Source organism: Cucumis sativus, chromosome 5 (assembly GCF_000004075.3).
Source record: "Cucumis sativus cultivar 9930 chromosome 5, Cucumber_9930_V3, whole genome shotgun sequence".
NCBI classification, from domain to species: Eukaryota; Viridiplantae; Streptophyta; class Magnoliopsida; order Cucurbitales; family Cucurbitaceae; genus Cucumis; species Cucumis sativus.
Window position 1 is genome coordinate 14380683 of NC_026659.2, and position 16637 is coordinate 14397319.

Here is a 16637-nt window from a genome sequence, read left to right on the forward strand (position 1 = left end):
AATGCGAAATAGACTATGAACTGTGCAGAAGTTTTGCAAATGAAACCTCCCTTTCTCAGTTATTGGGCAGTTTGTATGATCTATTCTAAACCTTGTTGTTGGTTTAGTCTTTTGGTTTAAGTCTCGATATGGTGAGAATGCTAAGTGGGTGTCAACCTAGATGAGATGTCCGAGTGCACTAGCTGATCCTAGGGCTTCTTTGTATTATCTTTTGTCTTGTTTACTCATTTTCAGCTTAATGAAGAGGCTTCTTTAAATTTCTTCATGGTTTGTATTCATGGTATTTATTTTCCTAATGAATCTTTCATGTTCTGATAAATATTGCAGAAACACATAATTTCAGCAATCTGTCAAAGAGTTGAAGGAGAAGACAGAAGAACTTAAAGGTCACATGAAGACGTAAAAGTTAGGTAATTTTTTGAAAACTTTTTTCTTTGTCTTGCTTAGTTTTAGTGGTATTTGTTAACAGGCTGAGACATACTCTTGTATGCCAAGGCTGGGTGGCCAATTCAATGGATGGCCTGAGACGGTGAAAATACGAGTGTAGAACAAAGTAGACAATCGAGCAGATTTACAAGTAGGAGGATGGTGTTTGGTCTTACTCTAAAGTTACTGCTAGAAAGGTGATTCTCCCTTTATTTACACATGTTATCTATATTTAATTACTGTTTTTATGTGATGGTGAATAAATATTTAAGTCGTTTCAAGTTTGTACATCATGCTTGAGTTAATACATTTCCCAACTCGCACTAATTTTAAAGTTGAGACTAAGTTTGTTGCACTTACACACTTGGTTGCCATTTTGGGTCTTGTAGTGCTTTTTTCACACTATTTGAACTTTTTTCGTAGGTTATGAGTTACGAACTTACACGTAAGCTTTTTTAGGTCGTTTTCAAAGTTCAAGTGATACTTAGACACGTTTTGAACTCGTTTTAGGTTGGTTTGACACTAAGTTTTAAACACATTTGATTGACATGTTGGGTCTTGAAGTACTTTCACACTTTTTGAAATTTTGGTAGGTTGTGAGTTACAAACTTACACTTAAGCATTGCTTGGTCGTTTTGAAAATTCAAGTGATACTTACACACGTTTTGAATACATTTTAGGTTAGATTGAGTTTGTTGCACTTACACACATGGTTGTCATTTTTGGTCTTGAAATTCTTTTTTCAACCTTTTTGGTAGATTATGAGTTACGAACTTACCCTTAGGATTTGCTAGGTCGTTTTGAAAACTCAAGTAATACCTAGACACGTTTTGAGCACGTTTTAGGTTGGTTTGAACTAAGTTTGTTGCACTTACACACTTGGTTTCCATTTTGGGTCTTGTAGTGCTTTTTTCACAATATTTGAACTTTTTTCATAGGTTATGAGTTACGAACGTGCACGTAAGCTGTTTTAGGTCGTTTTGAAAGTTTCAGTGAAACTTAGACACGTTTTGAGCACGTTTTAGGTCGTTTTGAGCATGTTTTAGGTCGTTTTGAGTAAATGATATGTATGTTGTGATTGTTTGATTGCATGTATAATACCTTATTGAGATGTGTATGCTTGATTGAGAAGCTGATAGAACACCAAGTAATGGTTCTTATTTGTTCATGAAGCAACCAAACTATTAAAGAATACAATACTCAAACTAGTCTTGAAAACACCGAACAAACAAGTACTGTTACAGACAATAACCAAGTATAAAAATAAAACATTCAAACATCAAAAGTAGTTTACGATAATGGTGTTCTAAGATTAAAGTAACTGAACAACTTCTGTAATTCTGCTCTCCAGAAAATACAGCCCCTCCACTTCCAGAAACTGATTAACCAACCCCCATCTTTCCTTCCATCTCTCCCTTTTAACCTCCCCCTGTAACTAACTGTTGTCCGCACCAAGGTGGTTTCCACTTCCTCCAATTCCATCACCTGTGCACATGCAATTCCACTTGTCTTTCTTCTGCTATATTGTATTGCAATTGGTGGTCTATCATTACTCTCCCTCTCCAAAGACACCTTGTTCTCAAGGTGGAAAATGAGTAAGCTTTTGTGTAAAATCATCACAATTCTCCCATGTAGCCTCATGAGGTGGTATTCCTTTCCAACTAACAAGCACTTCCCACTTCTTTGTTGCTGGATTTTTAGGTTAGCCAAAATTGTCTGCTGGTAGTAACTCTTGGAATGTAGGAACATCATCAATTCCATATAGTTCGGTAAATGTCATTCCTCCCTCCATAGCTCGACATTTTGTCAAGAAACCTTAATCAGATGGTGTCCATGTCTCCATCATGTGTTATAGACTCACTCTAGTCTTTGTCAAACTCGAGTCACCCTTATAACAACATTCTTTTCATTTTTTGTATGAAAGTTAAAGTGAGTTTCCGCCAATCCACTTCAGTTACCCCAACGTGTGCAGCCATTGCATTCCAAGGATGACATCCGGATAGAACACTGATGTAGTGTTTCTATTATATTGATAATTCAAACACAACTTACAACATAAGCAAACCGTGAACCTCAGAAAATGAGTCACGTTGCATATAATTCGAAATTGACGACCTTTTTGTAAACACAAGGCTCGTCAACATTTTGTTCAAAGCCATAAGATTTGATCGCATTATCAAATCTTATATTCCAGGATCTAGAAGCTTTTTTTAATCCATAAATGGATTTTTTAAGCTTACAAACCTTTTGTTCTTGATCTTGTTCTATAAACCCCTCTGGTTGAGACATATAGATGCTCTCTTCAAGATTACCGTTCAAAAAAGCTGTCTTGACATCCATCTGCCAAATTTCATAATCATAAAAAGTGGCGATGGATAAGAGTATTCTAATTGACTTTAACATGGCAACGAGAGAGAAAGTTTCCTCTAGTCTACTCCCTCTCTCTAGGTATAACCCTTTGCCACAAGTCGAGCCTTAAAAGTCTGTACTTTACCGGCATGGTCTCGTTTTCTCTTGTAGATCCATTTACAACCAATAGGTTTTACGTCATTTGGTTGATCTACTAGAGTCCAGACAGAATTAAAGTACATAGACTCTATTTCGAGGTCCATGGCTTTGATCCATTGGTCACGATCTACATCTTTCATTGCCTGTTTATAGGTTAATGGATCCTCTATGCCATCGTCAGGTATGACGACTTCAGTTTCAATTAAACCCAAATAGCGATTAGGCTGATGAACAACCCTCCCACTACGTCGAGGCTCTCTCAACTGTTGAGAAGGATGTGATTGACCAGATTTCCTAGTCTTATCAACTACTATAGTGGATGAACTAGGTTTATCTATAGCACTTTTGGAAATTCCTTTTAATACTAGTTTACTACGAGGTTGATGATCTCTGATGTGGTCTTCCTCTAAGAATGTGGCATTTGTTGACACAAATATTTTATTTTCTTGAGGATCATAAAACAAGCCACCTCTTGATTCTTTTGGATAATCTATGAAAAAGCATAATTTTGAACGATGTTCCAATTTCTTAGGATTTTGTACCAACACGTGTGCTGGACAACCCCAAATTCTAAAATAACGTAAACTTCCTTTACGCCCTTTCCATAGCTCATAAGGTGTTTCTGAAACACTTTTAGAGGGAACATTATGCAAAATATAAGTAGCTGTTTCTAAAGCATATCCCCAAAAAGAATCTGGCATCTGAGAAAAACTCATCATAGAGCGAACCATGTCTAACAAGGTCCGGTTTCTTCTTTCTGATACACCGTTCTGTTGAGGTGTACTAGGTGCAGAGAGTTGTGACTGGATTCCATTTTCTATTAAATAGTCTCGGAATCGTAAGTCCATATACTCTCCACCTCGATCTGATCGAAGTATTTTTATTGTTTTACCTAATTCGTTTTCTACTTGAGGCTTATATTCTTTGAACTTTTCAAGACTATTAGACTTATGATGTATTAGGTAAATATGACCATACCTTGAATAATCATCAATGAAGCTAATGAAATATTCATATCCACCTCGAGCTTTGACATTCATTGGTCCACAAAGGTCCGAATGTATGAGCTCTAAGGGTCCTTTGGCTCTTAGACCTTTTCCAGTAAAAGATCTCTTGGTCATTTTTCTTTCAAGACAAGATTCACAAGGAGGTAAAGTATTATTTTCTAACTGACTTAGAAGCCCACTTTTAACTAATCTCCCAATCCTATTGAGATTTATGTGACCAAGTCTTAAGTGCCATAAATAGGCATTAGAAGAAACTTTTTGTCTTTTATTCTGAGTTTCAGCTGTTCTGAATATTTTAGTATTTAAGACAAAATTTGCTCTGGTTGGTCTTAACTTATATAAGTTGTCTTCAAGTATAGCAGAACAAACTAGAATACATTTATAGAAAACGAACGCTTCATTAATTTCAAAAGATATTCTATACATTTGTTCCAAAATACAAGAGATAGATATTAAATTTCTTTTCATTTGAGGTACATATAAGACATTCTTAAGTATGGCATATCTATCTCTAAAAAACAACTTTAAATCTCCCACTGCTGAAGCTGAGACCATCTCTCCTGTTCCAACCTTGAGAGTGATCTCGCCTTCTGAAAGCTTTTTCCAAGAACTATTTTCCTGAAGTGAGAAGCAAATATGGTTAGTGACTCCTGAATCTAGTATCCAGGTACAATTTTCATATTCCACTAAACAGGTTTCTACAACTAGTAAATCATATTTACCTTGTGTTTCCTTCTCTGCCTTTTTTTCTGCAAGGTATTTTGGGCAGTTTCTTAACCAGTGCCCGTTTTTGCCACAATGGTAACACTTACCTTTTTCTGCACCTTTCTTACCCTTGTTCTGTTTGGGAGTCTTTCCCTTTCCCTTCTTTTTTATTTGAGCATTAGGTTTTGAGGGTCCAGCTTTGGTTTTAGAGGACGATCCTCTTATAAATTTTCTTTTTGTGGTAGCAACATTTGCTTCCACTTGTTTTCCTTTACCCATAGTAAGGTTTTGGAATCGCTGGAGTTCATTCAGAAGGGTTGTCAAGTTAAATTCTATCTTGTTCAAAGACGCATTCGTTTGGAATGGAATAAAGCCCTTCGGAAGAGACTCTAAAATAAAACTAACTTGATTAACCTCTTCGATGGGACCACCATTCACTTCAGCGATGTTGAAGTGCATCATCATGTCCAGAACATGTTCTCTAACAGAGGACCCTTGGTTATGTCCCAAAACGCCGAACGGTGATGCCCCAGACTCGGTTTCTTGGTTCCGTCCCAAAACGCCGAAGAAAGGCCCAATGGTGGCCTAAAAAGGAAAGGAACGGCCGGACTTAGAACGGGGTAGGAGGCCTCGAAAGTTCACATCTAACTACTGGGTGGTCCGATTCTGAGTGTTCTCGAAGTTTCTTGCCCGCAAAAGCCGAACGGTGATGCCCGAGACACGGTTTCTTGGTTCCGTCCCAAAACGCCGAAGAAAGGCACAATGGTGGCCTAGAAACGAACGACCGGACTTGGAAGGGGGCGGAGGCCTCGAAACTTCACATCTAACTACTGGGTGGTTCGATTCTGAGTGATCTCGAAGTTTCTTGCCCACAAAAGCCGAACGGTGATGCCCCATACTCGATTTCTTGGTTCCGTCCCAAAACGCCGAAGAAAGGCACAATGATGGCTTAGAAAGGAACGGCCGGACTTGGAAGAGGGCGGAGGCCTCGAAAGTTCACATCTAACTACTGGGTGGTCTGATTTTGAGTGATCTCGAAGTTTCTTGCCCACAAAAGCTGAAGGTTGATGCCCCAGACTTGGTTTCTTGGTTCCGTCCCCAAACGCCGAAGAAAGGCACAATGGTGGCCTAGAAAGGAAAGGAACGGCCGGACTTAGAACGGGGTCGGAGACCTCGACAGTTCACATCTAACTACAGGGTGGTCCGATTCTGAGTGATCGAGAAGTTTCTTGCCCGAAAAAGCCGAACGGTGATGCCCCAAACACGGTTTATTGGTTCCGTTCCAAAACGCCGAAGAAAGGCCCAATGGTGGCCTAGAAAGGAAAGGAACGACCGAACTTAGAACGGGGTCGGAGGCCTCGAAAGTTCACATTTAGCTACTGGGTGGTCCGATTCTGAGCGATCTCGAAGTTCCTTGCCCACAAAAGCCGAGCCGAACGGTGATGCCCTAGACTCGGTTTCTTGGTTCCATCCCAAAACGCCGAAGAAAGGCACAATGGCCTAGAAAGGAACGACCGGACTTAGAACGGTGTCGTAGGCCTCGAAAGTTCACATCTAACTACTGAGTGGTCCGATTCTGAGTGATCTCGAAGTTTCTTGCCCACAAAAGCCGAACGGTGATGCCCCAGACTCGGTTTCTTGGTTCCGTCCCAAAACGCCGAAGAAAGGCACAATGGCCTAGAAAGGAACGACTGGACTTAGAACGGGGTCGGAGGCCTCGAAAGTTCACATCTAACTACTGAGTGGTCCGATTCTAAGTGATCTCGAAGTTTCTTGCCCACAAAAGCCGAAGGTTGATGCCCAGACTTGGTTTCTTGGTTCTGTCCCAAAACGCCGAAGAAAGGCACAATGGTGGCCTAGAAAGGAAAGCATCGGCCGGACTTAGAACGGGGTCGGAGGACTAGAAAGTTCACATCTAGCTACTGGGTGGTCCGATTCTGAGTGATCTCGAAGTTCCTTGCCCACAAAAGCCGAGCCGAACGGTGATGCCCTAGACTCGGTTTCTTGGTTCCATCCCAAAACGCCGAAGAAAGGCACAATGGCCTAGAAAGGAACGACCGGACTTAGAACGGTGTCGTAGGCCTCGAAAGTTCACATCTAACTACTGAGTGGTCCGATTCTGAGTGATCTCGAAGTTTCTTGCCCACAAAAGCCGAACGGTGATGCCCCAGACTCGGTTTCTTGGTTCCGTCCCAAAACGCCGAAGAAAGGCACAATGGTGGCCTAGAAAGGAACGACCGGTCTTAGAACGGGGTCGGAGAACTCGAAAGTCGAAAGCCTCGAAAGTTCACATCTAACTACTTGATGGCCCGATATTGAGTGATCTCAAAGTTTCTTGCCCACAAAAGCCGAACAGTGATGCCCTCGACTCGGTTTATTGGTTCCGTCCCAAAACGCCGAAGAAAGGCCCAATGGTGGCCTAGAAAGATAAGGAACGACCGGACTTAGAACGGGGTCGGAGGCCTCGAAAGTTCACATCCAACTACTGGGTGGTCCGATTCTGAGTGATCTCGAAGTTTCTTGCCCACAAAAGCCAAATAGTGATGCCCCAGACTCGGTTTCTTTCTTCCGTCCCAAAACGCCGAAGAAACGCACAATGGTGGCCTAGAAAGGAAAGCAACGGCCGGACTTAGAACGGGATCGGAGGCCTCGAAAATTCACATCTAACTACTGGGTGGTCCGATTCTGAGTGATCTCGAAGTTTCTTGCCAACAAAAGCCGAACGATGATGCCGCAGACTCGGTTTCTTGGTTCCGTCCCAAAACGCTGAAGAAAGGCACAATGGTGGCCTAGAAAGGAACGACCAGACTTAGAACGGGGTCGAAGGCCTCGAAAGTTCACATCTAACTACTGGGTGGTCCGATTCTGAGTGATCTCGAAGTTCCTTGCCCACAAAAGCCGAACGGTGATGCCCCAGACTCGGTTTCTTGGTTCCGTCCCAAAACGTTGAACAAAGGCACAATGGCCTAGAAAGAAACCACTCGAAGATCGTTGTAAAATTGTTGGACGTTGAGAGCTACTATTGCTGGCGCACAATGAAGAAGGTAATCTTTAGGAGAAAATCACGAAGAAGATGGAGAAACGACAGTGAAGATGGAGAATGCAGAAAATACCGAAGAATATGGAGAAGGAGAAAATATCGAAGAATATGGAGAAGGAGAGAATACCGAAGAATATGGAGAAGGGAGAAAATTGTGGAGTAATAACGGTGAAGATGGAGAAGATGGAGAAGGAGAAAATCGCGCCCATTTTAAATCGAGGGTAATTTGGGAATATTTTAAAGAATATTAAAGATTTGCTATATATGCAAATTGTTAAAAAAACTGCCATATACTTAATATTTTATGACAAATAGGTTACCCATTACAATTTTCCAAATCTAAAATATCAATGTTGATAGATATATCAAAGTTTTGATTTTTCAATTTCAATGGATGTTTTTGAAAAAATTATAAAAAATAAAAAGTAAAATAAAATTATAGAACGGGGTCAGAGGCCTCGAAAGTTCACATCTAACTACTGGGTGGTCCGATTGTGAGTGATCTCGAAGTTTCTTGCCCACAAAAGCCGAACGGTGATGCCCCAGACTCAGTTTCTTGGTTCCGTCCCAAAACGCCGAAGAAAGGCCTTATGGAGGCCTAGAAAGGAAAGGAACGACCAGACTTGGAACGGGGTGGGAGGCCTTGAAATATCACATCTAACTACTGGGTGGTGCGATTCTGAGTGATTTCGAAGTTTCTTGCCCACAAAAGCCGAACGGTGATGCCCCAGACTCGGTTTCTTGGTTCCGTTCCAAAACACCGAAGAAAGGCCTTATGGAGGCCTAGAAAGGAAAGGAACGGCGCCCAACCTTTATTTCATATACTATAGACTATTTAGGCTATATACTCGAACTTGATCCACGTTTATGTTTACACATAAAGTTCAAGTTTATTCAAAAAATAGCCTTGGAACTTGATTTATTGGATTTAAGATTATAATATTTAATTTCTCAATAACAACTTTATTGAACAGAATATGATTTACAAACTACGAGTTTTAGGACAAAAAATTCCAACAAACTCCCACTTGGACTAAAATTCCTAGTGGTATGAGAGATGTGGTGTGAGAGAATATATATGAAACTAGGGCACATGGCCAATAAGTCTCCCACTTGTCCTAGTTTACAAACATCGTAGACCTAAACTGTGTAGGTGACCCTCAAACACTTTTAGCCGTGAGGGCTTTTGTAAAAAGATCAGCAATGTTTTGCTGAGAAGAAATCTGGGTTACTACAACGTCACACGACGATGTACAATTTCCCTGATAAGATGGTACTTGCGTTCAATATGCTTTCCTCTTTTATGGCTTCTAGGTTCTCTTGAATTTGCAACTGCACCACTGTTGTCACAGTATAAAGTGATTGGTAGATGCATATTTGGAACGACTTCCAAATCTGTCAAGAATTTTCTTAGCCATACTGCTTCTTTTGCTGCTTCACAAGCCGCTACGTATTCAGCTTCCATTGTGGAATCAGCTATACAAGTTTGCTTTATGCTTCTCCAAACTACTGCTCCTCCATTTAGAGTAAATACTGATCCTGATGTAGACTTTCTAGCATCTTTATCAGTTTGGAAATCTGAATCAGTGTATCCAGTAAGGATCAGATCCTTTGTACCATACATGAGCATGTAGTCTTTTGTTCTTCGAAGATATTTTAGAATGTTTTTAACGGCTGTCTAGTGATCACGTCCAGGATTGGATTGATACCTACTGACCATCCCTACTGAGTAGCAAATGTCAGGTCTAGTACATAACATTGCATACATTAAACTTCCAACAGCGGAAGCATAGGGAATATTTTTCATATCCTCAACTTCTTGAGGTGTCTTAGGACATTGTTCCTTTGACAAATGAATTCCATATCTGTACGACAACAGACCCTTTTTGGAATTCTGCATTTTATATCTAGACAACATTTTGTCTATGTAAGATGCTTGAGACATGGCTAGTGTTTTTGTTCTTACGGTTTCGAACAATTTGGATTCCGAGAACGTATTGTGCATCTCCCAGATCTTTCATTTGAAATTTCATAGCTAGCCATTTCTTGATATCAGTAAGATATCCTACGTCATTTCCAATAAGTAGAATATCATCTACATATAAGACTAAAAATGCTATAATGGAATTGACGACCTTTTTGTAAACACAAGGCTCGTCAACATTTTGTTCAAAGCCATAAGATTTGATCGCAGTATCAAATCTTATATTCCAGGATCTAGAAGCTTGTTTTAATCCATAAATGAATTTTTTAAGCTTACAAACCTTTTGTTCTTGATCTTGTTCTATAAACCCCTCTGGTTGAGACATATAGATACTCTCTTCAAGATTACCGTTCAAAAAAGCTGTCTTGACATCCATCTGCCAAATTTCATAATCATAAAAAGTGGCGATGGATAAGAGCATTCTAATTGACTTTAACATGGCAACGGAAGAGAAAGTTTCCTCATAGTCTACTCCCTCTCTCTGGGTATAACCCTTTGTCACAAGTCGAGCCTTGAAAGTCTGTACTTTACCGGCATGGTCTCGTTTTCTCTCGTAGATCCATTTACAACCAATAGGTTTTACGTCATTTGGTTGATCTAATAGAGTTCAGACAAAATTAAAGTACATAGACTCCATTTCGAGGTCCATGGCTTTGATCCATTGGTCACGATCTACATCTTTCATTGCCTGTTTATAGGTTAATGAATCCTCTATGCCATCGTCAGGTATGACGACTTGAGTTTCAATTAAACCCAAATAGCGATCAGGCTGATGAACAACCCTCCCACTACGTCGAGGCTCTCTCAACTATTGAGAAGGATGTGATTGACCAGATTTCCTAGTCTTATCAACTACCTTAGTGGATGAACTAGGTTTATCTATAGCACTTTTGGAAATTCCTTTTAATACTAGTTTACTACGAGGTTGATAATCCCTGATGTGGTCTTCCTCTAAGAATGTGGCATTTGTTGACACAAATATTTTATTTTCTTGAGGATCATAAAACAAGCCACCTCTTGATTCTTTTGGATAATCTATGAAAAAGCATAATTTTGAACGATGTTCCAATTTCTTAGGATTTTGTACCAACACGTGTGCTGGACAACCCCAAATTCTAAAATAACGTAAACTTCCTTTACGCCCTTTCCATAGCTCATAAGGTGTTTCTGAAACACTTTTAGAGGGAACATTATGCAAAATATAAGTAGCTGTTTCTAAAGCATATCCCCAAAAAGAATCTGGCATCTGAGAAAAACTCATCATAGAGCGAACCATGTCTAACAAGGTCCGGTTTCTTCTTTCTGATACACCGTTCTGTTGAGGTGTACTAGGTGCAGAGAGTTGTGACTGGATTCCATTTTCTATTAAATAGTCTCGGAATCGTAAGTCCATATACTCTCCACCTCGATCTGATCGAAGTATTTTTATTGTTTTACTTAATTCGTTTTCTACTTCAGTCTTATATTCTTTGAACTTTATGCCATATTATTGAAAGTCTATCACCTAGTTGTCTAGATTTGTTTAAAGAAGGTCCATTTGCACACTTACTAAATATGAAAATGACCAAATACCTTTACAACTTTGAGCACAATTGATTAGAAGACAATGTGTCTCAACAGACAACAATGCTATTCTTTTCAACATTGAAGGTAAAACTGTGGGATTTGGTTTGCAAGATTTTTGTTTGATTACATGGTTAAATTGTGGTGAATACCCTATTGAGGATGTTTTGGATACAACAGAAGAAAATGAGTCGATGGTTAAACAATTGTTTTTTAGAAACAATACTTCTATTAGTAGACAAGAATTGAAGACTGCTTTTAACTATCACTGTAAAACCTGTAGTGATGAACAAGAACTAGCAAAGTTAGCCAATCTTTACTTCCTATACAATGTTTTGATTCCTAGACAAAATCACAATATTTTGGATTTTGAAACATGTAAAAATGTTGGATGATAAAGAGAAGTTTAGGAGTTATCCTTGGGGAAGGTTGTGCTATAGTTTGACAAAGCAATTCATTCAAAATGCTGTAAAATCCAAAAGGAAGTCGAAAAACTCATAATTAGAATCTAAATCATGTGCCTTTCTACAAGGCTTCCCTATAGTTCTTGCTTATTGGGCATACGAAATACTTCCTCAACTTGCTAACGAATATGTGACGAGAATAGGAAAAGGCTCTCCCAGAATATTAAATTGGGAATCCAGTGTACAAGTAGATTGGCAAGATCTTGAAGCCAACGTGTTTCTGGAAAAAAAATGTAAGTTTTTAATTTGTTTTCTTTTTGTCACCAATATCACTGATATTGATCTATCAGTGATAGATTCGTATCGGTGATAGATCCATATCAATGATAGACTGCTCTCTACAAACATATGTGCATAAGTTTTTTTTTAAATTTAATACTGATTGAATATTTTTTCTAGCTATCTATGGTCCCCATTGTTGCATCTAAAGAAGAAATGTCATCTGAGTACTTTCGATATTTTGTGGAGTTAGAAAACGATAGATTGGTTGAAGAAGCATATGTTGTAAATGATAAAAATATTGTAGAAAGAATATCTTCTTTACATGAAGATATTGAAGATTTAAAAAAACAGCACAAAGAAGATTTAGACCACCTGAAAAAAGGACAAGAGGAGATCGTTCATTTGTTACTTTCCCTAACATAAGTTGTGAATCAAAGACTTCCACACAAATGTGAAAGTGAAAAACAATCTGAAGAGTCCTTGGAAAAGAATCATCCTCCATCAATGAGTCTAGAAATGATAGATGCTGATATGGATACTAACATTGATCAAGCAGTTGCTTATGCAACTTCTTGCGCAAAAGACAAAGAGGTAACACTATTAAAGCTTCTAGTTCTTTTACTTTTATTTTTTCCAAGACTATTACTAGAGTATGTTTGTGAGTGAAAAGTCTATCAATGATAGATCTGTATCAGTGATAGACTGTTTTTTCTTTGATTGAATATTAATAGTTTCTGTAATTTTTTTCATTGCAATACTAATATTAATTTCTACAAAAGACTGTAGATAACAACGAAATTGAGGAAGATGATGATAATCATCGTGAAAATAAGTCAAAAACGGTGCATGACATATCAAAGAAAGTGAAGGTATTATAATAATCACAATTGTTGTTTTATGATAGACTCAACGTGTCTATATATAAACTCTAATTCAATTATTTTTTTCAGATTGTTCAAGAAAAAGGCAAAAGCGAAAACTATGGAAATAGTGAAGAACATTGAAAATGCTAGATCGAAGAGACGACCTAAACCGTCAAAGAAAGTGTTGGAGAATCTGAAAGATCAAAGAAAGAAAAAGACCAAAAGAATCCAAAAGATAAGAAGAAAGAATCTCCAAAAGCAACAAGACAGTCTCCAAGAATAAAGTGTTGGAGCATTTTATGGTTTCTATCAGTGATAGAAACTATTGACGATAGACTACACAATAATGATTTTTATCACAGGTTGAACTAATTGGTGCATTTTATGGTTTCTATCAGTGATAGAAACTATTGACAATAGACTCACAATAATGGTTTTTATCACATGTTCAACTAATTGGTGCATTTTATGGTCTCTAACACTTGTAGAAACTATTAGAGATAGATTTTTATATGTATTAGTACTTTACAAAAGGTAGATTATTATTGACTACTTAAAAAAAAAAAAAAAGAATGTTCTCTATGCTCAAGCTAAAAGAGTATTATAAAAAACATAATGTCATATCATTGTAAAAATGGTGAAAATTTGCAATTTCTACGATTGTGACCAGCACGACGACAATGATTGCATTTTGGTTGACTTTTCTTCTCGCCAATTGATAATGTTCTTTGTTTTCGTGGTCATCCAGCTCGACGCTTGAAAACTGGAGGAAGTATGTTCATGTCAACCCCAATAGATTTCCAATTAGAATGGTTCCCAACTGGACGAACTAATCCAGTATAAGCTAAAACCAAAGTGCTTGACAAAAAATAATTGGAAACAAAAGAGTAAGTATTCATATTGCGTCCACGAAGAACAGCAAGTGCATGAGCGCATGGAATTTAACGCGACAGGTACATGATTTGCAATTTAAATGTACCATAAATTGTTTTCTTCCATCAATCACTTGAAATTCAACATCATTAATTGCATTAACCTGAAAAGAAAAAAAAGAACAAACTTAGTCAACACATAGGATCTATCATTGATAGAATCTATCACTGATGCATAATAAGAATCTATCGGTGATAAAATCTATCATTGATAGGTCTTGTTATATTACTCACTAATTAAGTAAATAAACATTAAAACACAAAAACTTACTGTGAAGCTTCTTGAGTTTTGATGTTGCATACGTAATTCTCCTCAGCCCAACTAGTTAAAATAGTTCTCATACAACATGCAACTTTTCTTCGATCATAAAACCAATTTTGAAGTATTTGCCTGATAGAATCGAGTAATGTTGCAACATGCAAATCTCTAGATTCTTTTAGAACTGAATTTAAGCTTTCTGAAATGTTTGTAGTCATCATTTGATATCTTTTCTTTGTACAATATACTCGAGCCCACTTTTCAAAACCAACCTTACTAAGATAGTCTCGTATACTAGGATACATAGACTCCATCCATTTCATATTAGTCTCAAAATCAAGAACAGTATATGCTTTTCCACATCTAAAAAAGAGCTTATCAATTATAGGGTCCTTATACATCAACTTCAAACTTTTTAGAAGCTGTTGCAAACAAACGCAATATTCAGCATTTGGAAAAACGTTATGAACACTTTTCGGAATACTTAAATGTCGATCAGATATTACAACTAAACCTTCCCGATCCCCTAAACTTTTCTTTATATTCTCAAAAAACCATCTCAAGGATTCATCATTTTCGGAATCTACAATACTGAAGGCCAATGGAAAAATTTGATTATTACCATCAATTGTTGAAGCCGTCAAAAGAGTTCCACCATATTTAGATTTCAAAAAAGTGTCGTCAACCGATATGTTGGGTCTACAATATTTCCATCCTTCAATGGATGCTCCAACAGCCATAAAACAGTACTTAAAATGTCCCTCTGTATCAGTTTTATAAGCATTGAATGAACCTGAAATAAAAAATACATATATACATTATATCAAAGACAAATAACATGTTCTTTTACTATATATCTGTCACTGATGTAGTTTATCACTGATACTTTATAGTAATTAGAACATCACCAGAACTATGTAACTAATATGGTCTATCATTGATAAGGACTATCACTGATACGTGTTATCATCGATAGAACCTAAAGTAAACCACCATATCGTCAGTTTGATGACATGCTCATTCATTATCACTGATACGATCTATCATTAATATGATCTATCACTAATATGATCTATCACTGATAGATCCTATAGTAAACCACCATGTCATCTGCTCATTAACTATCAATGAGACGATATCTATAAGTGATAGATCTTATCAGTGATAGACCATATCATTAAAAGCTTGATTGATGATATATATTGTAAGAATAAAAACATACCTGGGTTAATTTCTTTTAGTTTTGTAAAAAAGTTGGAAATCAATTCATAAGACTCTTTTGCTTCACCATTCAAAGAATTCATGACAAGTTCCTTGGCCCTCCACGCTTTATAGTAGCTAACATTTACACCAAGTTTAGTGCGTATGTGAATCATAATATCATTTGGAGTCGAACGGTCAAAAGAACTAAAGTCTTTTATCATACATCACTAATCAATGATGAAGATGCTTGTCTATGAGTAGTTTAAATAACATTCATGGAGCAATCATGATTAGCAATATACTTTCTTAGTCGCCATAATTCCCTACCCTTGTAACGAGATGCACGGACATACCATGAACAATTATCTTGGGAGCACTTAAACTCAATAGATTTAGAATTTGATCTCACAGTCTTGAACTCAAAATTGTTCTTTATAGCAATGTAGTAAAATGACTTTGATAGTAGTTCCTTGCTAGCAAACATATCATTTTCTTTCAAATCGGATATAGAAGACAGCCTACTAACATGAATATCCGTAAGAATTTGAAAATCATCATCAATTGAAGAAGAAGGTAGCAGAGAAGGCAAATTATTCGTCCCACTGTTAACAACACTAGATGACCATTCTAAATCCATAGAGACATGAGAAGCATGGACAACTAATGGATGTCTTGTAATTTGCCCTTTAACTAAACTTATAAACCAAGCAACATCTTTATCTTCATGAATTTCAACCACAATTTGAATATCAGTGATGCCATAATCCAATAAGATTGACAATTGTATTGAAGAAGGAGATGCATCCAATCGAACTTCCCTTAATATCAAGCTCACTAAATTTTCAAAACAGATTGTCTCATCAACCAATACACCTGTAGTCTTGTAATTCAAGTATTTATTTGTATCATCCCACTGTCCACTGTGAAACACTATTATTGGAAGCTTAATCATAATTCCAAATTACTGCAAAATAAAAGAAAACAAGTATCATCCTACTATTACACTGAAGTATTGATAAAATCTTTAAAGAAAACAAAGATCAAATGTAAAATCTTTAAAGAAAACAAATTTAATTACATACCAAATGATTTAATGAAAGATCGTTGTAAAATTGTTGGACGTTGAGAGCTACTATTGTTGGCGCACAATGAAGAAGGTAATCTTTAGGAGAAAATCACGAAGAAGATGGAGAAACGACAGTGAAGATGGAGAATGCAGAAAATACCGAAGAATATGGAGAATGAGAAAATATCGAAGAATATGGAGAAGGAGAAAATACCGAAGAATATGGAGAAGGGAGAAAATTGTGGAGTAATAACGGTGAAGATGGAGAAGATGGAGAAGGAGAAAATCGCGCCCATTTTAAACCGAGGGTAATTTGGGAATATTTTAAAGAATATTAAAGATTTGCTATATATGCAAATTGTTAAAAAAACTGCCATATACTTAATATTTTATGA

General features: G+C 37.4%; 1 long non-coding RNA gene across 1 annotated transcript; it reads left to right on the top strand.

Annotated features, from left to right (window-relative positions):
* Positions 1-560: 560 nt before the first annotated feature.
* LOC116403712 lies at positions 561-13439 on the top strand. The gene is made up of 3 exons (XR_004216543.1): positions 561-623; positions 12699-12788; positions 12870-13439. It is a non-coding gene; the product is annotated as an uncharacterized LOC116403712 (long non-coding RNA).
* Positions 13440-16637: the final 3198 nt, after the last annotated feature.